The sequence below is a fragment of the Malaclemys terrapin genome, chromosome 1 (assembly GCF_027887155.1).
Source record: "Malaclemys terrapin pileata isolate rMalTer1 chromosome 1, rMalTer1.hap1, whole genome shotgun sequence".
Lineage (NCBI taxonomy): Eukaryota > Metazoa > Chordata > Testudines > Emydidae > Malaclemys > Malaclemys terrapin.
Window position 1 is genome coordinate 115,786,261 of NC_071505.1, and position 27,976 is coordinate 115,814,236.

Genomic DNA, 27,976 nt, shown 5'->3' on the forward strand with positions numbered 1-27,976 from the left:
TCCGTTGCATGTTCTCCCCCAACTGTGCTGCAGCGCCGGCCGCTTTTACTTCTGGCCACGCCCTGGTACTTCTGACCAGGGGGGCAGGGCAATCTAGGCTCTGCCCTCCAAGGGGTGTGTAATGCTCACTCGCTCTCCTGGTCAGAGGGAGACCACTCAGCCTCACAACACTCACCAAGCTTGCCACTTGGCATGACAGATAACATTTGAAAGCAGGAGAACTGGGTATAACCTCCCAGTGAACTAGGACTATTTTATCTAATCTATTTATCTATCTGTGATGGGATCCATACCCCATACAGGCCCTGATAGAGTTAATGTAGGCCTGAGGAGTCAGTTAGGGTATCTGTCTGTACCTGGAGGGACAGCCAGGCTTCACTGAAAAAGAGGCTCTTCTGAGCTGGAGTAGGCTAGATTATAAAGCCAGGAAGTTTGCAGAAGAAGCAGGCTTCAGGGAGAGAGTCTGCAGTCACTCTCTGGGAGCAGAGAAGAAGGGAGGTGAAAACCCAGGCAGCAGAATAAGCACTGGAGCTCTAGCCCTAGGAGAAGGTTTAACCCCAGGGGAGTTGTGAGGAAAGAAAACTGGAGAGGGCTAGGTAGGAAGAAGCCCAAGGAAACAGCAGCAAGTGTTAGGACTGTGCAGACTCTGGCTGCTTGTTATATGGTCCCTGGGCTAGAACGAGTGTACTGGTAGGGCCTGGGTTCCCATACCAGCCATTAGGAAGTGGCACAGATGCATTGGAGATGCCAAGTAGACAGCTGGCTAGACTAGACTTTATTCCCCGGAAGGGGAGAATCATAGTGACCTGGCCAGAGGACTGAGTCACAAAGAGGGAGCAGCCTGAGTCCTGGAGAGGGGCCATGGTGCGAGGAAGGGGATGTAAAACCTGAGTAGATCTAATCTCCAAATGCAACCACAAGGAGGTAGCCCTAGCAGTGAGTGAATCCCATCTCACTACTTATATATCTATACAAAAATTTTAAAGATTTTTTTTTAACTAGGACACTAAAGAGTACTATTACTTACTAACTAATCACTGGCTAATGCTAAGAACTACTATAATAACTATCAAAGTAAAAACTAAGACACAGATGAGGTAAAACTCAATGCAGACAACTGCCAGAGCTCCATCTCAGGCCAAGGTGATTGAGAAGAAACTGAGGGTACTTCACCTGCACAGTGCTGTATAACAACAGCATGTAGGGTGACCAGATGACACAACTGAAATATCGGGACGCGGGGGAGGGAAAAAACAGTGGCGGAGAAAAAAAATAAAAATAAAAAGCCGGAGTGCCCCCCTCCCCTGCGTGCCTCGTCTCCACCTCCCCCCATGCAATCCCGTCAGAGTGGCGGCCCCGGAGTTGGGGGAGCAGGGGCTTTCACAGTCAGGGTCCGAGGCAAGGCTTTCGCAGCCCCGCTAACACCTGACGTGTCCCTCCGTGCAGGTTCAAGCTTCAGCCATGCACTGGGGAATGGAGCACAGCGGCAGCAGAGGCTCTGCGCGATTTTACAGCGCATGCTGCGCAGGGCCCGAGAGCCTGCGTGCACCGAGCCAGCTTATGCCCGCTCGGGTCCCAACCGCTTCTGCCCCAGAGCCGGGGTGCACATGGTGGAGGTGAAGCCCCGAGGAACCGGAGTCCCCCCGCGGGCAGCTGCTGCACACCCACCCCCACCCATGGGCGCGTAGGGAGCCAGTTCCCTAGGCCGGACCCAGGGCTGCCCCCCTGCAGGTACTGCCCCGCCCTCCTGCCTGCGCTCAGGCCGGGTCCAGGCCGGACTCACCCCACCGTTCCCGGGCCTCCCCCCTCCAGCGCTTGCCTGGGAGGGAGGAGGAATGCGGCGTACTTGGGGAAGAGGCGGGGATTTGGGGAGGGATCCAATGGGGCAGTGAGGGGGCAGGGCCAGGGTGGGGATTTGGGGAGCTATCCAATGGGGGAAGGAGGAGGCAGAGTCAGGGCGCGACCCGGAGCGGAGGGCAAAAATTGCTCATTTGTCCAGTGTCCCGACCAAACATTGGTCGGGACGGGGGACAAACAAGCAAATATCAGGACAGTCCCGATAAAATCGGGACGTCTGGTCACCCTAACAGCATGGGGCATGAGACTGTGTGGGCTGAATGGACACTGCTATGAGAAATCTCCAATCAAAGATGCAGGGGCACAAGTGCACCTAAAATGGAGCACACACGGGGACATTACTCAAAGAACTGTTGTTCTCTGAGATGTGGGTGCAGACATGTATTCCACTTAGGTGTGTGCATGCTGAGCACACCAAAGCCAGAGAACTTTGCCTAGCAGTACCTGTAGTGGTGGCCCTCATGCCCTCCGAACCCTTAGCCCTTCCCCAGGCTATTTAAAGGCAGCATCACCCCGACTTCTCTCAGTTCCTTTGCACCAAAGTTCAAGAATTGAGACTCCAATGAAGAGGGAATGGAGGGTGGGTCATGGAATACATCTCTGCACCCACATCTTGAAGAATAACAGTTACAGCACAGGTAAGTAATTAAAAACCTGGATGTAGAAATAGAGAACATACTGATCAAATTTGGAGATGACACAAAGCTGGGGGATGTGCAAACGTTTTGGAGGATAGAGCTAAAATTCAAAAGGAGCTTGATAAATTGGAGAAGAGGAGGTTACTCACCCTGTGCAGTAACTGACGTTCTTTGAGATGAATGTCCCTGTGGGTGCTCCACTCCAGGTGTTGGTGCGTCCCTGCGCCTTTGTTTGGAGATTTTTGTAGCAGTACTCGTACCGGCCACGCATGCGCAGAGGCTGCCCCCGCTGTGAGTCTAGCTTAATAGTACGCATGCATGGCCGGTCTCCTCAGTTCCTTCTCTACAACGGAGGCTACCCCAACTCCGAAGTAGAGGGGAGGAGGGTGGGTAGTGGAGCACCCACAGGGATACTCATCTCGAAGAATGTCAGTTACTGCACAGGGTGAGTAACCTCCTTTTCTTTGAGAGAGATGTCCCTGTGGGTGCTCCACTCCAGGTGACTTAAAAGCAGTGTGTCTCAAGGAGGTAGGGAGTTTGGATCTGATAGGAATGCCATAGATAGTACAGCCCTGCCCAAATGTATATCAGAAAGGGGGCCTTGAGTAAGGGCATAGTGTTTAACAAATGTGTATTCAGAGGACCAAGTGGCTGCTTTACAGATATCAGCCAGGGGAACTTTGCGTAAGAATGCTACAGAGGCCGCCAGAGATCTAGTGGAGTGCGTTCTGATGCCGTCTGGAGGGGTAACCTTCTTCATCTGATAGCACAACTGGATGCACTGAGAAATCCAGTTTGAAAGTCTCTGGGTAGAAATAGGAGAACCTTTGGAACACTCCACGATGGAGACAAAAAGTCTAGAAGAGTTTCTAAAAGGTTTGGTTCTATCCAAATAAAAGGACAAGGCCCTGCGTACATCTAATGTATGCATTGTAGCTTCAAACAAGTTTGCATGTGGTTTTGGAAAAAAGGTTGGTAGGTGTATCGGCTCATTAATGTGGAATGACGAATGCACCTTAGGAAGAAATTTGGGGTATAATCTGAGGGTAACCTTGTCTTTGAAAAATAGCGTATATAGTGGGTCTGCCATAAGAGCTGCTATTTCTCCTGCCCGTCTGGCGGAGGTAATTGCCACTAAAAATGCTGTTTTCATCGAAAGGTGTAAAAGGGAGCACGTGGCTAGGGGTTCAAATGGTTGTTGAGTTAGGCAAGCTAGTACTAAATGAAGGTCCCACGGGGTAGTAGGTGATTTAATGTCTGGGTATAGGGCGTGGAGTCCCTTGAGGAAACGCTTGGTGATTGGATGAACAAAAACAGAAGTATCATCAATTTTGTCATGAAAAGTTGTAATAGCAGCTAAATGGACTCTGATAGAGCTGAAAGAAAGGCTGGATCGCTTAAGGTCCAATAGATAATCAAGTATGAGCAAGAGAGATACCGACGTGGGACAAAGTTGTTTAGCTGAACACCAATGTGTGAACCGTTTCCACTTTCGTAGATATGTGGTGCGAGTAGATTGTGTTCTGCTATGTAAGAGCACTCTTTGAACTTGTTCAGAGCAATCTAGTTCGCTTTGGGAGAACCATGAAGGAACCAGGCTTTGAGGTGAAGCATGGACAGGTTGGGGTGAAGAAATCGGCTGTGTTGTTGTGATAGGAGGTTCGGGAGAAGAGGCAACGAGATTGGTGGTCGAATCGACATTCTGGTGAGGAACGGAAACCACGGTTGTCTGGGCCACGACAGGGCAATTAGGATCACCTTGGCACGGTCTGTTCGTATTTTTATCAGGACCCTGTTGAGAACTGGTATCGGGGGAAACGCATAGAGTAAGTTTCAGTGCCATGAGATCATGAATGCGTCTCCCAGGGAATGTTTGCCCAGGCCCACTCTGGAGCAAAAGTCGGAACATTTCTTGTTTTTTGCAGTTGCAAAAAGATCTATGGTTGGGTGACCCCAAATGCGGAATATGTTGTGAATGGTTTTCTTGTCTACCTCCCATTTGTGATCCCAGGGAAAGCGTCTGCTTAGTTCGTCCGCTGTGGTGTTCATCACTCCGGGAAGATAGGCAGCTGATACCTGGATGTTGTTCGCAATGCACCAATTCCAGAGCTTCATAGCCTCTGTGCAAAGTGAGTGGGATCGAGCTTTTCCCTGCCTGTTTACATAGAACATGCATGCAATGTTGTCTGTCATTATGCGTACATGGTGATTCCTGATTAGTGGAAGAAAGTGACAGCATGCATTGCGAATAAGAAAGTGACGGCACGCATTGCGAATGGCTCGAAGTTCTAGGACATTTGTGTGCACCCCAGCCTGTCAGAGATGCATCGGTAGTCAGTATGAGGGATGGAGCCTCCTGAAGAAAGGGAACTCCAGAGCAGAGGTTGGAGTGCACTGTCCACCACAGTAGAGAATCTTTGACTCGGAAAGGTATGGAAAGAGTCTTGTTTAGAGAGTGCACATTCGGTCTGTAAACCGTGGCCAACCACGCTTGGAAACACCTCATGTAGAGGTGTGCATTTTGGACGACGAAAGTGCACGAGGCCATGTGACCTAGTATTTGTAGGCAGTCTCAGACAGTCACCTGGGGACTGTTGCGAATTTTTGTGGCCAGTCGGCTTATGGAATTGAAGCGGTCGGGTGGAAGAGATGCCAATCCCGTCCGGGAGTCGAGGTATGCCCCTATGAACTCCAGATGTTGGGTGGGACATAATGTGGATTTGTTTTTGTTTATTTGCAGGCCTAGAGATAGGAAACAATCGATGGTAAGCCACATGGATCGGAGAGCTTCGTCAAACATTGAGGCTTTGAGGAGGCAATCGTCGAGGTAAGGAAATATTACGACCCCTTGTTTTCTGAGATAGGCAGTAACTACGGCTGCGATCTTGGAAAAAACACGGGGGCCATGGACAGTCCAAAGGGAAGAACCCTGTATTGAAAACGTGTTGAGCCAAGAGTAAAACGTAGGAAGCGTCTGTGGGCCAGGTGTATAGTCACATGAAAATAGGCATCCTGTAGGTCGAGCGCTGAAAACCAATCGCCCTGCTCCAGCGCTGGGATTATGGTGGTGAGAGTAACCATCTTGAACTTTTGCTTTTTGACAAATTTGTTGAGCCGCCAGAGGTCGAGGATTGGTCGCCATCCCCCAGTTTTCTTTTCTGTTAAGAAATAATGGGAGTAAAAACCCTTCCCTTTGTGTCGTTCTGGCACAATTTCTATTGCTCCTAGTTGAAGGAGATGTTGCACTTCTTGGAGGAGTAGTCACTCGTGAGAAGGGTCCCTGAAGAGGGACGGGGAGGGTGGGTGAGTGGGAGGCAAGGAGAGGAAGGGGATGGCGTATCCAATTGTAACCACCTCTATAACCCACTTGTCGGAGGTAATGTTCTGCCATTGGTGGGAGAATAGTCATAGACGGTGTCCAAAGATATGTGTGCTGACTGAAGTGGGAACGCTGTTTTCTAAACCCTCAACCAAGGATTCAAATCTGCCTATTAGTTGGAGGGGATTGAGGCGCCCCCGCAGAATTGGGACGACGACGTTGGAATCTTGGTCTCTGGCATTGTTGTTGTTGTTGTTGCTCCTGTGGTCTATGGGAGTGTTGTGTAAATGCAGGGTAGCGTGGACGTTGGTAAGGTTGGTATCTATATTGCCGTCTTCTGGTCATAGGTGTCTGGAGACCTAAGGACCGGAGGGTTGCCCTTGAGTCCTTCACTGAGTGAAGCACGTCGTTCGTGGTGGAAGCAAAAAGTTTTTCACCGTCAAAGGGAAGATCTTCAATGGTGCTCTGGACCTCTCAAGGAAAGAAAGAGGAGGAGAGCCATGAACCTCGGCGCATGACCACTGCTGTGGTGGTCAATCTTGCTGCAGTGTTGGCTACATAGAGGGCCGCTTGAAGAGCGGTACGTGATATGATTTGTCCCTCGGAAACCAGGGCTGTGAATTGTTGTTTTTTCTGTTCTGGGATGTCGTCAATAAAGTCCATGAACTTATTATAGTTTCTGTGGTCATATTTTGCAAGAACTGCAGTATAGTTAGCTATACGAAATTGTAACGTCGACGATGCATATACTTTACGACCAAAGAGGTCCAAGCGTTTACTTTCCTTGTTGGCTGGGGTGGAGCGGGAATACTGTTGTTTGGCCTTTTGGTTCGCTGCGTCTACTACTAATGAGTTTGGCGCCAGATGGGTAAAAAGGAATTCAAAGTCCTTAGAAGGGATGAAGTACTTCCGGTCCGCTTGTTTACAGGTTGGTAGGCATGTAGCTGGAGTCTGCCAGATGGACTTAGCAGGTTCTAAAAGGGCAACGTTGATTGGTAATGCAACCCTAGAGCAAGAAGAGGGCTGTAGGATGTCCGTTAACTCATGCTGTTGTTCAGGGACTTCCTCCAAGTTAATTCTCAAGTCACTGGCAACTCTTTTAAAGAGGTCTTGGAATTTTGCGTAGTCATCTGACAGTGTAGGAGGAGGGGGAAGTAAGGCTTCTTCAGGCGTTACTTCCAGCTCTACTGGAATAGGAGCAGGACTTGGTTGATCCTGCAAGTGTGACAGTGCTGCCTGGTGTCTGGTGTCATTGGCAGGTTCATCAGGTGGTGGTGCTAGACCAGTGTTGCACCTGGTTGAGGTGGCGTAGCACGTGTGTTCTCAAGGGTACGATGCCCATGGTGCCCAATATTGCCATGGTGGTGGGTAGGGCATAGGTGGTGCCATCCAGGGGTTTACCCCCCAGGGGGCAGTATCCTGAGAATAGGCTGAGGTAATTTTCCTAAAACCTCTGTTGACTGGGGTCTGGGGATGGGAGGGTTGATACAGAGAAAAACCCTCCAGTGGTCCAGTTTCCTCCTCACTGAAGCAAGGCTGTTCAGACCCTGACTCTGCCATCGAAGAGAAACAGGCATTCAGCAGGGGAGACTGCAGGATAGGTGACCCCAGCAGATCTCTTGCCTGAGTAAATTGAAGTGGTGAGGCTCCTGCGTGAGGTGAAGGCTGTGCAGGAGGGAGTTGTAATGAGGGAACATTCCTCTGAGCCAGGGTTTTGCTTCTTGGCTCACTGCCAATCAGTTCCATGGGTGACGGTGCCGTGGCCGGTGCCAGGAAGGCAGCATCAGCCTGCAAGGGGTCAGGCAGAGTGTGGAATGTCGGCACTGCGTCCGTCGCGGTGCCGAACGGTGCCAGAAGAGAGGCAGGCAGCTGAAAGCCTGAAGCCTCAGCACCAGAGCTTCGCGCCGCCGCCGCAGCCTCAGGCGGTTTTTGCGCGGTGCCGGAGGAGCCCGGCTTGTCAAATGTGCTCAAGCGGGGAAGCACAGGCGGGGAAGAGGTAGATCTGCCCGGGGAGGGCTTGTGTCTCAGAGTTTCCTTTGAAGATGACAAAAGGTGCCCTTTCTTAGCAGGTTTCTTGTGTTTGTTTGAGGTGGGGGGGCTGTGGTGGGCAGAGGAGCCGGAATCAGCACCTGGGTCTGAAGCTGCTCCTAGGGATTTCTGGAGGAGGAGCAGTTTCAGTCTAAGCTCCCTGTCCTTCCGTGCCCTGGAGCTAAGTTTTCTGCAGTGGGCACATTTTTGAGGAATGTGGGCCTCCCCCAAACATTTTATACAGTGTGAGTGGCCATCTGACAGCGGGATAGCCTCCTTGCAGTTTGAGCAGCGTTTAAAGCCTGTGGAGCCAGGCATGTCTGAAGCGGCTGCAGCTGACAGGATTTTTTTTTTTAAGATAAAAATGGTAACGAACTATAACTAACAACAAACTATCAACAAACTCACTAACTAGAAGGGTAATTGTAACGAGAGAAAGGAGTTTCCTTACGAGTCTGCTGAGCTCCGTCTCAGGCCAGGGACGGTAGAGAAGGAACTGAGGAGACCGGCCACACATGCATACTATTAAGCTAGACTCACAGCAGGGGGGCAGCCTCTGCGCATGCGTGGCCGGTACGAGTACTGCTACAAAAATCTCCGAGCAAAGGCGCAGGGACGCACCAACACCTGGAGTGGAGCACCCACAGGGACATCTGTCGAAGAAGAACTGGGCTACAGACAACAAAATTAAATTAAACAAAGACAAAGTTAAGGTGCTATGCTTAGGGAAGAAAAAACAAATGCACAAATACTGAATGGGGAATAACTGGCTTGGCAGCAGCACTGTTGGGAAGGATCTGGGAGTTGTGGTGGATCACAACCTCAACATGAGTCAACAATGCAATGCTGTTGCAAAAAAAGCAAATGCAATTTTGGGTTGCATTAAGAGAGGTATAGCACGCAAGTCACAGGAGGTGATAGTACTGCTCTACTCAGTGCTGGTTAAGCCTCAGCTGGAGTACTGTGTCCAATTTTGGTCACCGCTGTATAAAAAGGATATAAAGAAACTGGAAAGGATCCAAAGATGAGCAACTCAAATAATCAAAGGGATGGAATGTAAGCTATATCAGCAACGGTTGAAGGAATTGGGTATGTTTAGTTTGGAAAAGAGACATGATAGCGGACTTCAAATACTTGAAAGCTGCCATAAGAAAGATGGAGAAAATATGTTCTCTCTTGCCACAGAGGACAGGACAAGAGCATAGCAGATTTAGATTAAATCTCAGGAAAAACTTCCTAACTGTAAAGAACAGTAGGACAGTGAAACAGACTGCCTAGAGAGGTCATGGAAGCACCTTCCTGAACATTTTCAAAAGGAGGTTAGATAGCCATCTGTCTTGGATGGTTTAGACACAACAAATCCTGCAGCTTGGAAAGGGGTTAGACTAGATGACCTTTGTGGTCCCCTCTAACCCTATGGTTGCATGATTCTATGATCTTTTCTTTTTTGAGTGGTTGCAGATGTGTATTCCCCTCAAGTGACCCACAAATAGTATCAGAAAGAGGTGGGGCTCGGAGCCTACGTAAAGAGTGACTGCAAGACTGCTTTCTCAAAATTTGTGTTTGATCTGGACAAGATATAATAGCATAATGCTTTGTAAAAGTATGTATGGAAGACCAAGTAGCAGCCCTGGAAATGTCCAATATCGAAATGTTACTGAGAAATGTAATTGATGTCACTTGGGACCTCATTGAAAGGGTTTTCAACTTTTTTGAAGGCAAAATCTGAGCCATCTCATAAGCATTCATAATGCAAGATGTTATTCACTTGGAAATCATCTGCACAGAGACTGCTTGACCTTTTATGTGATCCACAAAGGAAACAAAAAGATGTGATAAACAAAGTGGCTTAGTTCTTTCCAAGTAAAACCTCAAGCTTTGGCTTACATCCAAGGAATGAAGATACTGTTCATAAGCATTTGAATGAGGGTTGAAAAAAATATAGCTAAGTCAATTGTCTGGTTATGATGAAATTGTGACACCACCTTAGAGAGAAACTTAGGATGAGGTCTCAAGGTAGCCTTGTCCTTGAAAAACTGGGTGTATGAAGGGTCCATCATCAGGGCCTACTACTCTTTTCACAGAAATTATGGCCACAATAAATGTTATCTTTTAGCATTGGAGTGACAGAAAACAAGTTGCAAAGGACTCAAATGGAGGACCCATGATGGTGGCCAACACCATGTTAAGGTCCCACTCAGGAATTACTTCCTTCACCAGTGGAAAGAGATGAGTGACCCGTTTCAGAAACCTGATTACCATGGCATTCAAAAAAACAGATGTCCCTTGCACTGGAACATGAACCACTTAAATTACTGCCAAGTGGACCCTCAGTGAACTGAGAGACAGACCAGATGACTGAAGGTGTAACAGGTACTCCAGGATGTCTTGAATGCAGGATAGCATTAGTTGAATCCCCCGGGCTAGGGACCAAACTGAAAAAACATTTCCACTTACCCAAATAGGTAGCCCTAATAGAAGGCTTTCTAATGTTAAATAGAACCTGTAGAACAGCTTCAAAAAAGTGCTCCTCTTCCTTATCTAACCATATAGAATCCATGCTGTGAGGTGCAAACTGCTCAGCGCTGGATGAGAAATCTGACCGCAGAACTGAGACAGTATATCGGGACAACAAGAAATAGAAATATGTGCAAACAGACTGAGGAGGTCAGAAAACCAACATTATCTGAGCCAAGCTGGTGTGATTATAATCAGTCTGGCATGATCAATCCTCAGCTTGAGAATGACTGGAAAAATGAGTGGGATCGGGGGGAAGGCAAACAATAGTGCCAATCTCCAATTCAGAGGAAAGTGATTAAGGAACCTGGTCTGAGACCCGCTCAAAAGCAAAATTGATGGCACTTCTTATTGTCCTTTGTTGCAAACATGTCGATAGCTGGAATGCCCCATTCTCCAAAAATGGACTTAAGCACACTGATCTTCAAAAAGCACTTGTGATTCTGGAAGAAATTCCTGCTGAGACAAACAGCCAAATGATTCTGGGCCCCTGGCAAATGAGCAGCTGTGGGAATGATGTTCTCTTGGATTCATAATGCCAGAACTTTATTGCCTCTTGACAAAGCTGATTAGAGTGGACTCCTGCTTGTTTGTTCATATAGTACACTGCAATGGTCTTGTCAGTGAGTATGTGAACCACTGCACCCTGATCTGCACTCAAATACCTTATTGCATATGGCCCGAAGCTCCAGAACACTGATATGAAGAAATGCCTCTTGATCCATCCACAAATTTTGTACCTTCAATTCCCCCAGATGTGCTCCCCATCCAATTGTGGAAGTATCCGTAACTATGGTCCTGTTCGGTGTGGAACAAGCAAAGAGAAGACCCTGGCATACATTGCTCTGAACTGTCCACCACTAAAAGGAGTCCAAAATTACTAGAGGCACTCAGACCAGGCTTTCAAATGCCTGACAATTCAGGCGGTAGACCATCTTCAATCAGTCTTGAAGAAGAAGGAGGTGCAATCTTCAATTCTGGACCACATGAGTGTGTGGCCATATGGCCTAATAACTTTAGGCACACTCAGATCATAGTAGATGGGTGAAAGCGGAGAGACAGACACAGGTGACAAATTGCCTGAAATCACTTGTTCAGTAGGAATGTCCTCAAGCTCTAGAATGTAGTAGGCTCCAATGAACTAAATTTTTTTTAGTTAGTATTAATGTCAACTTCCCCTTGTTCAAGATCAGATCCAGGTGATCAAAAAGGCATAATGTGAACTGAACGTGCAAGAGGACTGGTTCTCTTGAATTGCCCCTCACTAATCAATCATTCAGATATGGGAAGACATGAATTCCTCTTTTCCTGAGAATTCAGTCACTACCGCCAAGCATTTGGTAAAAACACAAGGCGCCAAGGACAGGTCACAGAGAAGCACAGTGATAATGATCACCTGCCACAACAAATCTCAGAAATTTCCTGTGACTTGGGAAAATTGTCACATGGAAGTAAGCATCCTGAAGATACAGGACAGCAAACCCAGTCATTGTGATTTAACACAGGAAGAACTGTTGCCAGAACAACCATACAGAATCTCATGCATTTTATGTATTTGTTGAGACCCCAGAGATTCAGAATAGGTCTCATCGGACCAGGAAATATTGGGAATAGAATCCTTTTCCCAAATGCTGCTGGAATACCTCCTCCATAGCTCCCAAAGCACAGAAAGTCTGTACTTGATGAAGGAGCAGTGGCTCACGAGAAGGATCCCTGAAGAGGGACAGCATAGGGGGTGGTGGTGTATTAATTTAGACGTAATATAGAGGCCCAAAAACGTTAACATAACCCAGTTACTGTCCAACATTCAACCCTGTTAAACAAGGTCTGGAGTTTAGTATACAGAAACTTCGGCCTACTATGACAAACACATCATTAAACATTCTTTTAGCCTTTTATTAAACATAAAGAAAAGAAGGAAAAACAGTAAAAATGTTTGAAATGTAAATTATTAAATAAGGCTTTCATTTTAATAACATCTCTTTCCCTTTAACTGGGGAGAATTTTTAGAAGGAAAAATCCCCTTGTTTTACATTCTCTTAGATAGTATCAAAGATAGTATCACGGCAGTACAGTGTGAGAGGGAGCCCAGGCTGGTAGGTCAGGGGGCTCAGTGGTACCCCAGTTCCAGGTGACACCCAGGGGGGAACCCATCACAGTCTAAGGAAGGAGTACGGCAGAAAGGGATCTAGGGGTTATAGTGGACCACAAGCTAAATATGAGTCAACAGTGTGATGCTGTTGCTAAAAAAGCAAACATGATTCTGGGATGTATTAACAGGTGTGTTGTGAGCAAGACACGAGAAGTCATTCTTCCGCTCTACTCTGCTCTGGTTAGGCCTCAGCTGGAGTATTGTGTCCAGTTCTGGGTGCCGCATTTTAAAAAAGATGTGGAGAAATTGGAAAGGGTCCAAAGAAGAGCAACAAGAATGATTAAAGGTCTTGAGAACATGACCTATGAAGGAAGGCTGAAAGAATTGGGTTTGTTTAGTTTGGAAAAGAGAAGACTGAGAGGGGACATGATAGCAGTTTTCAGGTATATAAAAGGGTGTCATAAGGAGGAGGGAGAGAACTTGTTCACCTTAGCCTCTAAGGATAGAACCAGAAACAATGGGTTTAAACTGCAGCAAGGGGGGTCTAGGTTGGACATTAGGAAAAAGTTCCTAACTGTCAGGGTGGTTAAACACTGGAACAAATTACCTAGGGAGGTTGTGGAATCTCCGTCTCTGGAGATATTTAAGAGTAGGTTAGATAAATGTCTATCAGGGATGGTCTAGACAGTATTTGGTCCTGCCATGTGGGCAGGGGACTGGACTCGATGACCTCTCGAGGTCCCTTCCAGTCCTATAATCTATGAATCTATGAATCTATGGTGATAACAGTCCTTTGGGGGAAATTAGACTGTGATGGGTTCCCCCCTGGGTGTCACCTGGAACTGGGGTACCACTGAGCCCCCTGACCTACCAGCCTGGGCTCCCTCTCACACTGTACTGCCGTGATAAGTTGTAAAGCCCTCCAGCCTGCACTTCACCAGCATTCATACAGGTAGGGACACACCCAGCTGTAGTTACACGCAGGCTCTCTGACCACCAGCTTCCTAGTCTGGGACCCCAGAACAGTACCATCCTGTTGTGGTCAAATCTGGCCAGTATGTGGCTTTAATACCTGGTCTGCCTCTCCCTCAATGTGAAGAGGACAATGCACAGTTGTGGTAACCAAGCAGAGATTTTCCCCAAGCACTCCAGTCAAAGCTCATTGGTTTAGATTAAAACATAAAATAAGTTTATTAACTACAAAAAGATAGATTTTAAGTGAAAGCAAGGAGATCAAAGCAGATTACCTGGTAAATAAACAAAACCGCAAACTGAGTTTAACATACTACATAGGTAGTATATGAATTAGCAAATTCTCACCCTGAGTGATAAACAGCCTGGCAGATTCTGAAGACACAAGCTGGCTTGGCTTTGCAGCTTGGGTTTCCCAGGTTTTCATATACAGGCTAGAAATCCCTTTAGCCTGGGACCATCACTTCCCCCCGGTTCAGTCTTTGTTCCTCAGGTGTTTCCAGGTGTGTTATTGTAGGAAGAATGATACCATCATGATGTCATTTTCCCCCTTTTATATCTTCTTCCCACTTGCTGGAAAGCTCTTTTGCTGTGACCTGAGTCAAACAGTTCCCATTGTGTAGTGTTATCTCTCAGAGGTTTCTATTGTACACAATTCCTTGGGTAATCCTTGTGCTTGTGTGCATTTCCTCAATAAGCCATTAACATTGTTTGGCTTTTTTACTGTTGTACCTGAAAGGCTGCTTTTGGGTGTTTTCAACCTCACAACATGTTTCAGTAACACCTACATAGCCAAACTTCATAACTTTACATACGACGATAGCACATACAATCCAATGAGATATTAATGTCTAGCAGATCAAGACTTTTAGAATGATACCTCAGAAGGCATACTTTGTACAAAACATATCCTAATTACATGACAGTGATGAATATTGGGGTGCCAGGGTGTCACACTAAATTAATTGAGATAGGCTAGAGCTGTTTTTGTTGGTGTTACAGTCCGATCCTATTTAATCACAGGTGGTGTTTCAGATTCAGCTGGAACTGGTAGAGGTGATAATGTTATCCGGGTTCTTCTCTCTAACCTGGTTTCATCAGGACATCTCTCAGGATTAGCATGATGAAGGTCTGGGGTCCCAGGAAATGATGGGGGTGTTATGAGAGACCTGGATTTAACATAATGGGCAGCCATCTTGTGCACTTAACCCTATAAGCTGGAAGCAAAGACCCCATATAGGAATAATTTGGCCTTGCTTAGGCAGACAAAACAACTGCAGCATGTTACTAACAAAGACAGATTCATGAGAAGGAGGGGAGGGGCGATTTGAATAGGTGACCTTGAGTCTGAGTGCCTATGTTTGTTAATATTGTTAATATTGCTGACAAGCTAAGAGACTAACACCTAACTCCCCAGTGGCTAGGAGCAAGGCTGATCACCAGAACCCTGCTGCTGAATCACATGATACCACCTCAGACTTTCGGTAACTATATCTATCTGGGGTGCTTCTTGACCAGGGGTAGGCAACCTATGGCATGCGTGCCGAAGGTGGCACGCGAACTGATTTTCAGTGGCACTCACACTGCCCGGATCCTGGCTACTGGTCCAGGCGGCTCTGCATTTTAATTTAATTTTAAATGAAGCTTCTTAAACATTTTAAAAACCTTATTTACTTTACATACAATAGTTTAGTTACATATTATAGACTTATAGAAAGAGACCTTCTAAAAACGTTAAAATGTATTACTGGCACACAAAACTTTAAATTAGAGTGAATAAATGAAGACTCGGCACACCACTTCTGAAAGGTTGCCGACCCCTGCTCTAAACTATTACTAGGTTTTCATGTGTGCTTTAGACTCAATAAAAACAAGACTTTTGGGGTAAAAGCACTCTTGTGTGTACCAAACATATATCAGACGGAGGTGCTGTGTCCCCCACTGATTTATTTCCTGACACCGCCTGGAAAACAGAGATTAGTTACCACAGCTTTGGGTTCAGATAACTCCAAGTAACAGATTTCTGTGACAGTTTGTGGAGTTGGTGGAGAGGAAGGGGACAATTGGTACACACACAGTTAGCTGCAATAGGGACGAGAGGACAGTGGGACAGGGTAGCAACCTGTAATTCCCATGTCATAGTCTGCAAATCTATTTATGGATACATTCTGTTACTGGGACTCAGGCTGGTAGCCTGGTCCAGTAAAAAAATATGTCAGATGAAAAGATTATATCTGGAAAGATGGAAATGGTTTTGGGTAACAGCTTGATGGATTTTGTACAGGAATATGGTAATGGTCTTTGGAAACCTGAAGACTTCACCAGCCCCAGGGCTTTCCTGCAGCTCTGTAAGCAGATGGTAGCAATGGTAGTACATAAAAAGATCAGTTAAAGGCGAGAGTGATGGAATTAGAGAAATATAAAGTTGAGAAAGAAAAGGAAGCAGCTCTCCTGACCTCTGAATCAGACATCCTGTGGGCTACAACTCTGACTCAGGCAGCACAGATAGTGGCAATGCAGAAGCAAGTGTGTGACAGTGAGAGAGTGAATGAGAAGCTGGAGCAGGAAATCTGCGAGTTGAAAATGCAGGCAGAAGAAAGTAAGGCAGTGATTAGAGCCTTACTGAAGGATTCCCAGAATAAGACTCAGGCAGACCATGGGGAATGTAAGATACAGATCTGTGCTCTCTAAGTGGAGTTGGGAAGGCAGATGGGAATAGTGGCTGCAATCAAAGGGGCTCATAATCTAGGGGAGGAAGTTGGGCTAGAAGGAGGACCTGATTTGAATCCTCCTTATTATGAGAAGGAAGACTACAGCATGTGTCCCCTGGGTCCTTTCTGGAATGCCCTATACATCCCCTTGCTCCAAACACTGGAAGAGCTGCAGAAGCCTCCACCGTATAGGAGGTTTATGGTTTATGTGAAATTTGCAGGAGGCGCATTTGGACAAAATGTACTGGTAGATTCAGGTGCTACTTATTCCCTGATTAGTACCCAGAATAAGAACCTGTTTGGATCTCTGGAAGGAGTTAAACCCTTACAGGGGCTTAATGAGGCAGAGAGCATTGTCCCCTTTTGCAGAAAGATCCTGTATAGGGTGGGGAAAAAGGAAAATAAAGTGCAATTTGGCTTGATGGATTGGGAGATGAAGGAATTCTGAGAATTGATGCTTTGAGAGAATTGAGAGTGCTGGTTGACTTCACCAACAGGGTTCTATGGGAGATGCCCCCTGGCATACCCTGGGAACCTCTGGAGATTTTAGCACGGAAGTTCTAGAAATTGCAAAGAAACACTGGGAGGTGTGGGCTAAGAATAAAATAGAATGTGGTAAAATTGATGCAGAAGTTCTAGTCACAGGCCCTGATCACAGAATGTCAGTGTTGGAAGGGACCTCTGGAGGTCATCTAGTCCAATCCCCTGCTCAAAGCAGGACTAATCCCTGGACAGATTTTCGCCCCAGATGGCCCTGTCAAGGATTGAACTCACAACCCTAGGCTTAGCAGGACAATGCCCAAAGCTAGCCCTCCTGCCCCCAAGCAGTATATGTATCCAAAAGAGGCAGAAGCCAGCCTAAAAGAAACAATTGATGGGATTTTAAGCCAAGGAGTCACAAGTGGCACAATTAAGTCCCAATAACACCACACTATAGCCAGTTCTTAAAAGTGACAGCAAGATCTGGAGGCTTATTGTGGATTTTTGTCCCATTAATTGTGTGACTCCACTGATGGCCTCTGTAGTGACTAAGTATCATGAGGCAATGGTCGTCGGGGCCCAGTGGTTTTCAATTTTAGATATGGCCAGTGCTTTCTTTGCTATCTCTTTACATTGGGATAGTTATGATAAGTTTGTTTTTATTTTTAAGGGAATTTCCCCAGCCAGTCCTAGTAAATCAGAGCTGATAAATTTGCTGAGCCCTAAGTGGATACTCGAAGCACAGTTGGGACCCAAGAGCCCCCAGCTTGGTGAGAAATGACTTGGACGTGAATGAGTCTAAGTAACTGCCATTGAAATTTAGTTTAGCTGTATAATAGTGTCTCTTGCTATATAGTGAGGGAAAAGTTTTGTTCTGTATTTTAGATTACTAAATGGATCTTGGATGATACTGGAGATGATGTTGGAAGATACTGGAGATGATGCACTCCTGTGTGCTGCTTTTGCTGGTATCTGGATCACAAGCCTACTCCTCTGGTGATGTGCATTGAAAACCTGTTGTGTTCAAGGCGTGGCGAAACTTCCTATGGAAGGCAGTAGAGTAAAGCAAATGGCTCCACAACAGACATCACTGTGGGATTTCAAAAAATCTCTGTGAAAACTGAGTGTGTCATATAGTGGGCCAACGGGAATGTCGAATGGAAATACCAATTTGAACGCCTGCCACACAACAATATTGCCTCCAGCCAGCCACTTCCACCCCCAGCACAAAACCAAAATATTAACATGAAAGTGGAAGAATCTCACCCAGACTGAGAAAGTTCTGCACAGTGCTGGAACCCATGGGTTATAGAGTACAAGTAATAAAAGATGCCCAGGAATGAAAAATAGTAGAATTGAGAGCCTGCTTAGAGGAATCTGGAATTAGATATGAATGCAATAAAAATGCCTTGCAGCCACAGGATGTATGTTTAGAAATAATAGATGGAAAAAGCCATTATGCTATTAACCCATTTGCAAGTGGGTAATAATTGTGTACATTTTAGAAGCTGGTGTCCTATGCTCAGTGGCCAGTAGGTATTAGGCCAGGGCCCCTATCCCTACAGTGGGAATGGTGCCAATCTCAGTAGTGATGATGATCCTAGGATCTTCTGAGAAAAGTGTTTTGAAGGTGAGGGAGAAAAGGAAGATGTCCTCGCACTTGATCTCAATGAGCCCTGGAAGTCGTCTGGTGGTAGCAGAAGAGCCACCCTGACAAGGCAATCAAACAACCAGCTTCATCTGAAAAACAATACGGAGATGGCAGGGGCACCAAGAATGAATGAGCAGTTGGTGCTTCGGTACCAAAAGAGACATCACAGTTCTCTGGTGCCAAGGTGGGCTTCCTGGCCTGCTCTTGAAGATGCTGTTTCACATGTAAGTCCCTCACTACCTGAAGTCTCTTTTTAAACTTACAGATAAAGCAAGGTTCTTTAATGTGCCTTCTCCCAGGCACAACAAACACCACATGTGAGGATCACTATTAGGAATAGCCACCTCACATGATGGACAATGTTTAAACCCTCATGAAGGCATCACCCGGGGTGACTATCTATCCATTCCCACTAACTACTATAAACTACACCTAAAGGAGTACTAAACTATATTAATTATATACAGCAAAGTCCCCAAAAAACTGAGATAAACAAGTGTGAGATAAACTACCGCACCGAATGCTCCGACTCCAGCTGCAGGCAATGAGAAGAAACGGGGGGAAGGCGGGGGGGAGAGGAGGGCAGGGCAGCACCATCCTTAAATAGCTTGAGAAGAGGCTAAGGGGACAGAGGGGATGAGTGCCACTTCTACAGGTACTGCTAGGCAAAGCTCTCCAGCTTTGGTATGCTCGGCACATGCACACTTGAGTGGAATACACATCTGCAACTACTTGAAGAACATTATGGTTTTCCTTGTTTTTTTAGAAATCACAAAACAGTATAAATATAAGATCTTTTCTGGTTCTGGGTCATATGTGTCTCTCCCACCCTAAGAGGCAAGCATTTACTGCTTCCTTGAAATTGCTTCCATCTTTGTCTGAATAAGATACCAGAAACTGGATATGAATGGAAGGGAAGACTTCGTTTCCAGGAATAATCATATTTCTATTATCTTCCTGAGCCCTCCTGTCATGTACAGATTTTTTCCACTCCTATATTAAAAGAAAGTAATGTTAATACATTTTAGACTATCTCTGATGGAATGGCAGATACTGCTTTTGTATCCTTGTAGAAGTAGAGCTTTTGTCACATCTGAATTTTCCGTTTTTGTTGTTTCAAAATCATCCTGTGAAAACTAGTATCTCTCTTCTGAAATTCTGTCTAGGAATAAGGGGAAAAGAAATCACTTCTAAGTCTATGCTGTTTTAAATCCCTCTGGAGTTTTGAGGATGGAAAAGTATGCTTTTCTCCCTTAGCCGCTTCACCAAGTCTTATTCAAAAGTCTCCCCATAACACTTTGCCTATAAATGTTGCAGAAGAAAGGAACTGTGATGGTTAGCTAGATGTCCTCTAATAATATCTCAGCAATATGTTTCTCCCTGCTGACTGTATTCAAGGTCCCAGTCCTTTAAAGAAAATCCTGAGCATATCAATAGATGCAATTGGCAGAAAGGAAAATGTGTAATTTGTATTTTGTTCACTATTAATTGTAATGATTCATCCTTTGCCATGGGAATGCTCTGATGTCATTGCTCTATAAATGAACATCATAGATATTTAGAAGATTGTCACCAAGGCCTCAGAGTTCCTCCTTGAGGAAAGACTCAATCTTTTTCTCCCCTGGGATCCTTGTAAAAATAGCTACCATGGTCACCAATCTATTTGCATTACAGATAAATATTTAGGGATGGGGGGAATTTTCTCTTGGAATTTTGTAAATTTTCATACATTATTCCTAGGTCTTCCCTTACTGGGATGTTTCTATTTAACAATCATATCTTGTTTCTTTCAAGAATGCAATAAGATGTCCAAATCACTTCTGTCAAAAAATATATTTTCTTTTCCTTCCTCCTAATCAATGTAAACAGCCAGAATGTTAATCTGTTATCACAGATTCAGACATGTCTAAGGGGAATATTTTGTCCTGACTTTCCAGATCTTATTATGTGTTTCCCTCATTTGACAGTTTGGAAGACTCTAATGATTACATTATATCTATGCCTTTTTGGTTTTGTTCCCTTGTGCTTCTTTGCTGTGATTTGTTTTTTTGAGGTAGGTTAGTTAGTTGGTTGAGTTGAGAGTTATTTTTGTTTGTTTAGTTCTTGAGAGCATTTTTGTTTCCTTGAAATTAAGACAGCTTTCAAAAGGAAGGAGTTTGGAAAATGACCCTAGGGGGCTCTTTTACCATGGAGAATCATTTAGCCTGTGGTGTATGTTTATTGCCCTGCTTGAGACAGAAAAAGTGGAACAGTTGCCTTCTGTGCACAGGGTAGAGAGTAGTCATCTCATAATCTCCAGAGAAAAATCTGGTACGATAATCCGTACACCTGCATACATGAACTGACTTTTTTCTCTTCCTTACAGAGGGTTGATAGATCAGCACTGTTAACATCACATACTGAGTTAGGGCAGTGTTTGTTTTGTTTATTGCATTCCAGATAAATTTCTCTAGCTGAAAAAAGTACACGGCACTGTGGTATCTCTTACAGAACATTTTCCATCAAATTGCATTAAAAGTATTGTTAACCAACATTAGCTAGACTGACGTATTTTTCTGAATCTCTGTAGCCAGCAAGTTCAGACGTTTAACACTTAAAACTGGGAGCGTGCAAAAACCACCATTCATCTGGATGGAGTAGCTTTTGTCCGGAATTCTAGGTGGACTGACAAATACTTTACAGAATCCTTTCAATCTCTTTAAAGAGAAGGATGTTGCCCTCTCTACTACGCTAATCCATAAGAAGCAGATTTTGAATAAATACTGAAAGTAACAACTAATATTTGAAAGATTAAAATACTATCAAACTAGAACTCTAGAGAATTAAATTTGATGGCACAATGACAAATTACAACTTGTATTCTAAAAGCAAAGTATAAATGTAATACTTGTTTCCACCACTTCAACAGAGAAAGTAAAAACTATTTTCTTACTGTTGTTGTTTTCCTGTAATAAAAGCATTACCAACAAGTAATAATTCCTAACTTCTAAGGGGTCTATTTTGCAGTTGATACATGTATAACTCCTATTAATGCCTTTTGGAAAAAGAACAGACTTCCTAAGGATGAACTAATGGTGAACTTCCACCTGCAGATAAACACTGTGGATAGCTGAAATTTTGCATAACTTGTTAGATGCTAAAATATATAGGTGCTAGGTTTCTGCTATCACCTACAAAATATGAATTTGCAAGGTTTTCAAGACAGGGATTGTGTTTTTCAAAGTTTCTGTGTAATGCTTAACACAATAGGCTCCCAAACCTGGACTTTTGCATGCTACCACATGACAAATAGTAACAATAAGCCACTGTTCTTCACTGCAAGGCCCGCGAGCCAGTGGCGGCTCCCGTGGACCGTAAATGCAGCTCCCTGTCGATCGCGCTCTCTGGCGGCGCAGTGGGGCTGCAGCTAAGGCAGGCTCCCTGCCTGCCCCGTCCCCACGTAGCTCCCGGAAGTGGTCAGCATGCCCTCACAGCCCCGGGGGATAAGTGGGGAGCAGAGGTCTCCGAGTTGCGGGGGTGCTGCCTGCAGAGAGTGCAGCGCACAGAGCCATGTGCCCCCCCAGGAGCTGCAGGGGCACATTGGCTCCTTCCAGGAGCGGCATGGAGCCGGGGCTGCCCGAAGTAAGTGCTGCCCCTTTCAATGGGCAAGTTCTGAATAGCTCTTCCACCACCCAATCTGCAGCCTCCCAGAGCCAGTCCCCCACGCCCCATCTTGCACCCCAAGCCACTGCCCCAAACATGAGCCCCCTCCCAGAACCAGCCCCCAATATCCCCTCCTGCACCCCAAGCTCCTGCCCCAGCCCTGAGCCCCCTCCCAGAGCCAGCACTCCATACCCCCTCCTGTACCTGAACACTCTGCCCCAGCCTGGAGTCCCGTCCTGCACCCAAACTCCCTCCTGTGCCCCAGTCCTGAGCCCCCTCCCAGAGCCAGCCCCCCATACCCCTCCTGCAGCCCAAGCAATATTACCAATGACGGTAATATTACCATATCAACCAACAAAGAACTCGGAATGTTCAACCGTCTGTGTCAGGTTGATGTGGTTCTCACATTGAAGGTTTTTTCCCAAAATAGTGAAGAGCACTGCAATAAGCATTCATAGCATAAATAAGCACCCTGACTTTCACAATAAGCCAAAAATCAAACTAATCCCATTTCAAAACAAGGCCAAAACAAGCCAATCCCTAAGAACCCCAATATTCTATGTGACTGGATCCGCCCGACATGCAGTCTGGGACTGTGGTGGGTCTGCTGTGCACCCGACTCTCTCCCCTCTCTTGCCCCTGCTTGCCCCCTCTTGCCCCCCACTTGCCCCTGCTTGCTGGGAGCCAATCAAAAAAAAGAAGCAACAAACAACAAACTCAAGCCAAACAAGCAACAAGCTACAAGCCTAAAACTAGTCAACAAGCAACTCACACGCCAATTAAGCCAAAAACAAGCCCAATTTCTGTGTTTTTTTCATGGGTTTGGCATGTCTGATTCATAGATCTACATCTTATCCCTCAGATCCCATCCAAGCAAATGCTGGAGAAAGGATCATATAAAGAAAAATACAGAGCTTAAAGGCATGTAGAACTCATTAATTTAGTATTAAAGATATTTTCTTTAATCTCACTTTATGATTCAAGACTTCTGATTTAAATTTATAACAATAAATGAGAAATAACAGAAGGCTTGTATAGGACAGAGGTCAAATTTGGATGTTAAATAAGGGACAGCTGTCAGGTATAAGTCTCATATTCATGATGGAGCACTTCCCAAAAGTGGGAAGCCTTAGCACACCATATAACTTATTCATACAGTATTTTAATGTCTGAAATTTGAATAGTGAACGCAAATTTGAGAAGTTATTCCACATTGTTAATGAAATAAACAACACACATATGAGCTCCCTCATACGATTAGCAAATTTAGAGTTATCTGGTTACATATGTTTAAAAAGTCTCTTACCTTCAGATATTAACATTCATCGATATTTTTATGTAGTGTACAAATATAAAGCCTGGTCACTATTCGCTGTTTTCACCTTAACATATCAATGCTATCAAGCTTATCAGAAAATGGCTATTACTAATTGTGAAACAGTCAATCAAGTGTCAAAATCTGCCCTCTTCACTTACTTACTGCAATATATAAGGTTAGGTTGACATAGGATTCCAACAGATCATCCTGATTAAGAATATTCTATAGAGAATTCAGAATGACAGTTGCACAAAATGGAGTAATAGTATACTACATATGAGTCAGCTATCATGTCAATAATGTTTGGAATTTTCCACTAAATAATTCTGATTGGGATTATCTGTTAAAGCCACAGTGGTGTTCATTAAATAATATTATTTCCAATTATTAAGACAATTTCCTCACAGATGAACATGCAAGTATTTGGTTTAGTATTTACAATTAAAACTAAAACTAGACATTACAAGAATAAACACAAGGTTCTTGGGCAGTCAGACCAGACTATTATTAATACTTTTTTATCATATTATTCAGTAAAAATAGTTTTACAAAAATAATAAAACACTTTTATACAATTTTACTTAGTATAGTATTAACTTATTACATCTCAGACCATATAAGGTGACTAACTTCAATATAAGATTTCTATCTTGAAATAAAACCGCAGAAGGGCATGGGTTGCATGCCGAGCTTTTACAGCTCTGACTGGACAGTGAGAAATGTTTAATAAAGCATCAAAAATCCCTACGTTTACTCATAGACTTTAGACTTTAAGGTCAGAAGGGACCATTATGATCATCTGGTCTGACCCCCTGCATGCTGCAGGCCATAAAACCGTCCCTACCCCTTCCCTGGACTCTGCTGTTGAAGTCCCCAATCCTGTTTTAGGTGACTTCAATCGGCATACGTTTCTTGTATTATCAGGCAGGCTAAAAGGGGGTTCTATGCCAAGACTATGAGAATAGAGTTAAACTCCATATTGCCTCAGCTGGGAATATTCTCTCCCCTGTGGGCCTCTCTGTGAGCTTTGATTTTCCTCAACTTGCTGTCAGCAGTGCCTCAGGTTGGGAAGCAACAGCTCAGAGAACCTACAGTAGCTGGAAGTGGGGCAGAACCAATACAGAGCCTAGAGCTGCTTCAAGTTGAAAAGCCCAGCTGGCTCGTAAGCAAAGGAAGTCACGCAAGAAGGGAACATTACTCTTGGCCGGATAAGAGTGTGGAAGAGAGCTCTCTCAACAGTTCTGAAAAGTGCTTTGGGCGGGTTCAGGGACCATAGTTCATATGTAGTATAAAAACTGCACTCAGCTCATAAGTTTCATTCTTGTAATACAAGAATAAAAGTTCTGATGCACTGTCTAGCAGCTCTGTCTTTTCAAAAATGAAGCCACCAAGATATCTTAATGTGGAAAGACAATCAAATTTTAACAATATTATAAATAGGACAACTACTTCATTTTGAGGAACCTGTGTTCTGTGACTTCTTGCTTTATATTTGTTAATGGTGTGCAGGTTCCAATCCTAGATCACTGTGATAGACACTGCCCTTCAGGCTGGGAGAACTATCACCAGCATATGGCAGCCCACCCAGGCTAATTTCAAGAGGTATGTCTGAACTACAGCTCCCAAAAAGAGCTGTAATTAGCCCGTGTTGCTTTTTCTCAGCTGAGTTGCAAATTTTGCCTCTTGTCACACAGAGCAATGAAGCTCAGCAGAGAATCTACATCACTTAAGGGAGCCTTCACTTTCTAAAGCGTAGCAGAAGTAGTTGGGCTATTACACGCAAAACAAATCCATGGTCTTCCCAGACGCTATACCCAGGGCAGTGATGTAGCAGTCAGAAAGGGAGATCAGGGACCCCTGAAGATCTTCCATCTCCACATAAGTAATTCATTCATCTCTGAGCGAGTTGAACTGCAGTGGGAAGAGCCAATGGGATATATGATCCTTAGCAATTCTCTTTTCCCTTTATTTCCAGCGGATGGCTCAAACTGGAGGGGAAGAGAAACTGGGCAGTAGAGAATACCAAGCAAGAGGGGACATATAGAAAATAATAGAAAAAGGAAAAACAAAATAGAATTAAGAAAAGAATGAAGTCAGGACATAAAAGAGGAAGAAAAGGGAATGGAGAAAAGTAATATAAGATGATAACTTCTAGACTAGCACATTTATTTTTAATATATTTGTAGTATCCCTACATATACTTTTTGATAAATTAAAAATCCACAAAGTAATAAAAAAGGATCTGTCCATGAATAAAACTACCCCCAAGCCTTAGTCCAACCACTCCTTGATAGCCTAAGAGACAAGAAAAGAGTTATGAAATCACACAGAAGATAAGAATGATTGAAAATAATTTGATAACAGTTACTTCACACAGGTGTAACTAAGGACAGAATTTCACTGGCAGAATCTTTATTACTAATGATGACGCATGAGCCAGAAGGAACCCAGCCTGAGTTTAAAATTCCAGGCTGAGTTTGCACTGCTGCCTTTCTAAACTACCTTCTTACCTTATATGTAATTGAGAAAAATTAATCTGGAGTCAGTGAGGCATGATAAATGTGGCATCCATGATGTCATATTTACAAAACTATTTTTCAGAGTAAAAGTGCACTTTAAGAGGTCCACTGTTAGAAAACAAAATGTGTCCTGCTATATTAATTGTTAATTTTTTTCCAAGTACCTGTGATGGAATACCCTCCAATTTAAAAAAACAAACAAACGTATTTTTTAAAACAAATTTCACACCATAGCAATTAAAGTGGAAGAGCCTTTATATTGTAATTTATATTGCACAAGAGATCAACTCTCTTCCTGAAAGAGATGGGAGATATTCAGCTAACTGAACAATCCAACTGGTTAAGCATTCTTGGGAGCTTTTCAAATAAAATTGGTTGAGAATGTTGATGGTGTCCGTAGTCTCTGTTTGCCAGAAGCTGGAAGTGGGCAACAGGGGATGGATCACAGGATGATTACGTGTTCTGTTCATTCCCTCGGGGGCACCTGGCATTGGCCACTGTCGGAAGACAGGATACTGGGCTAGATGGACCTTTGGTCTGACCCAGTATGGCCGTTCTTATGATCCATTTTGCACTCAGAATACTGAGCAATCAAAAACAGTAGATAGAGAATACTAGCAGTTCTCCTAATGGAATGCCCCATAAGGAGAGTTCAAATAGGAGTATTATCAATATTTGTTTGTACTTAAAAACAAGTTTAATACAATGCAAACAATGTAATTAATTATTAACTAATTTTTATTGTTGGGGCTATGTTTTATAGAATAAGTGGATTATATTCAGGGCTGCATGTTTTCCATGGTCATAGCATTTGCTGTGGAATTCCCCTTCCCTCAGAATTATGCTTCAGAATCTAAGCTTTGATTTTTTTAAAATTAATACATATATTTCTAGTTGTCATGGTTGCAAAGTAACTCTTGAAAATGTGAACTAAGTATAACCAATGCTGTGTTAGTTTACTGAGTTTGCACACAGTCTGGACCCTTAAATCAGAATTTAGATTCAGTGTGTTGCACAGCATACAGGGTCTTGATTGTGGCAATTTTTGCTTAGTTCCCAACAGCACTCAACTCAACTTTGTGAGTCTTATGTGTAAATTACCTTACAACATTCAAACCACAGAAGTACACACTCCAAAAGTATGACTGTCACTACTTGAAAGAAATGCAGATACTTATTAGTCTTTTAAAAACACACATTTAGACTTGAATAGTGACATGGTTAAAGTAATGTATCGAAAGCTAGTACTATTCAGAGACATGTAAGCTATATCCTATCTTGTAGTGCACTGATAACAATATACTAACAAAAACCGACTTACAAGTAACATAACAAAATCAAACTCTTTTATTAAGGAGCTCACAAAAAATTATCTTCATTTTAATGTGGTTGTGAAACAGATCTCTTAAGCTAAAGTAAGTTACATATAATTTAGTTCTGATATGATTTATTCTTGTTTTAATAATTATTGTCCTTAGTCTTCAAGTTTCAACAAGACAAATTAAAAAGGTCTCTAGCTACAAAATAAGTAATGATTCAAAACTTCATTTTACTTTTGCACATTTCAAATACATTTTTAAAATATTTATTTTTCTATTGTAATCTAATGTTGAAGAGCAGTATCATATGATGGAGAGGATATTTGGCTAAGGACATACAGTTTTCATTTTTCACCTCTTTAGCGCATGATTCAAATTCATCTTGATTAATAAAGCAAAATGAGTTTTGATAGATTAGTTCAATCAACAATAAGTGTCACACAGTTTGACATCCAAGCACAGCAAAGGCCATTTCACATTTCTCAGGGGCCTAACAAAACATTCAGGGCTTTAACTAGCCATATTTTTCATGATCTTACATAAAATGTTTCTACACAGGAGACCTTATACAACTTTTGGACCGGTCCCGGGTACAATACTGGAGTTTGAATCACCTACCTACAAGAAATTGTATGTTCTACATTTGAGCCATATCCTGTACAAATTTATGATGAATGTATTAAAGATTTCTTGTAATAATATATCCATAGTAGATTAAGGATCTGAACTTGAAAAACAACTAATATTATGTCCACATGCTTACTAACAGATCTCAAATTCTCTCTTTCTTTATTTAGGAAAGCAGATATTTATCTTACACAGTTTACAGCTTTTTCATAAGTTTCATAATAATTTTATAGTCAGATAAGTATTCAAAAATAAATATACATACATAAATAGTAACACAGTAAAA

The 27,976-nt window shown here is 43.8% G+C and overlaps 1 protein-coding gene across 1 annotated transcript in view; it reads right to left on the reverse strand.

Moving 5' to 3' along the window:
* The window catches only part of PLCZ1 (phospholipase C zeta 1), a 133,360-nt gene that overhangs the window by 99,119 nt on the left and 6,265 nt on the right, over positions 1-27,976 (reverse strand). The gene's annotated exons all lie outside the window — the stretch shown is intronic.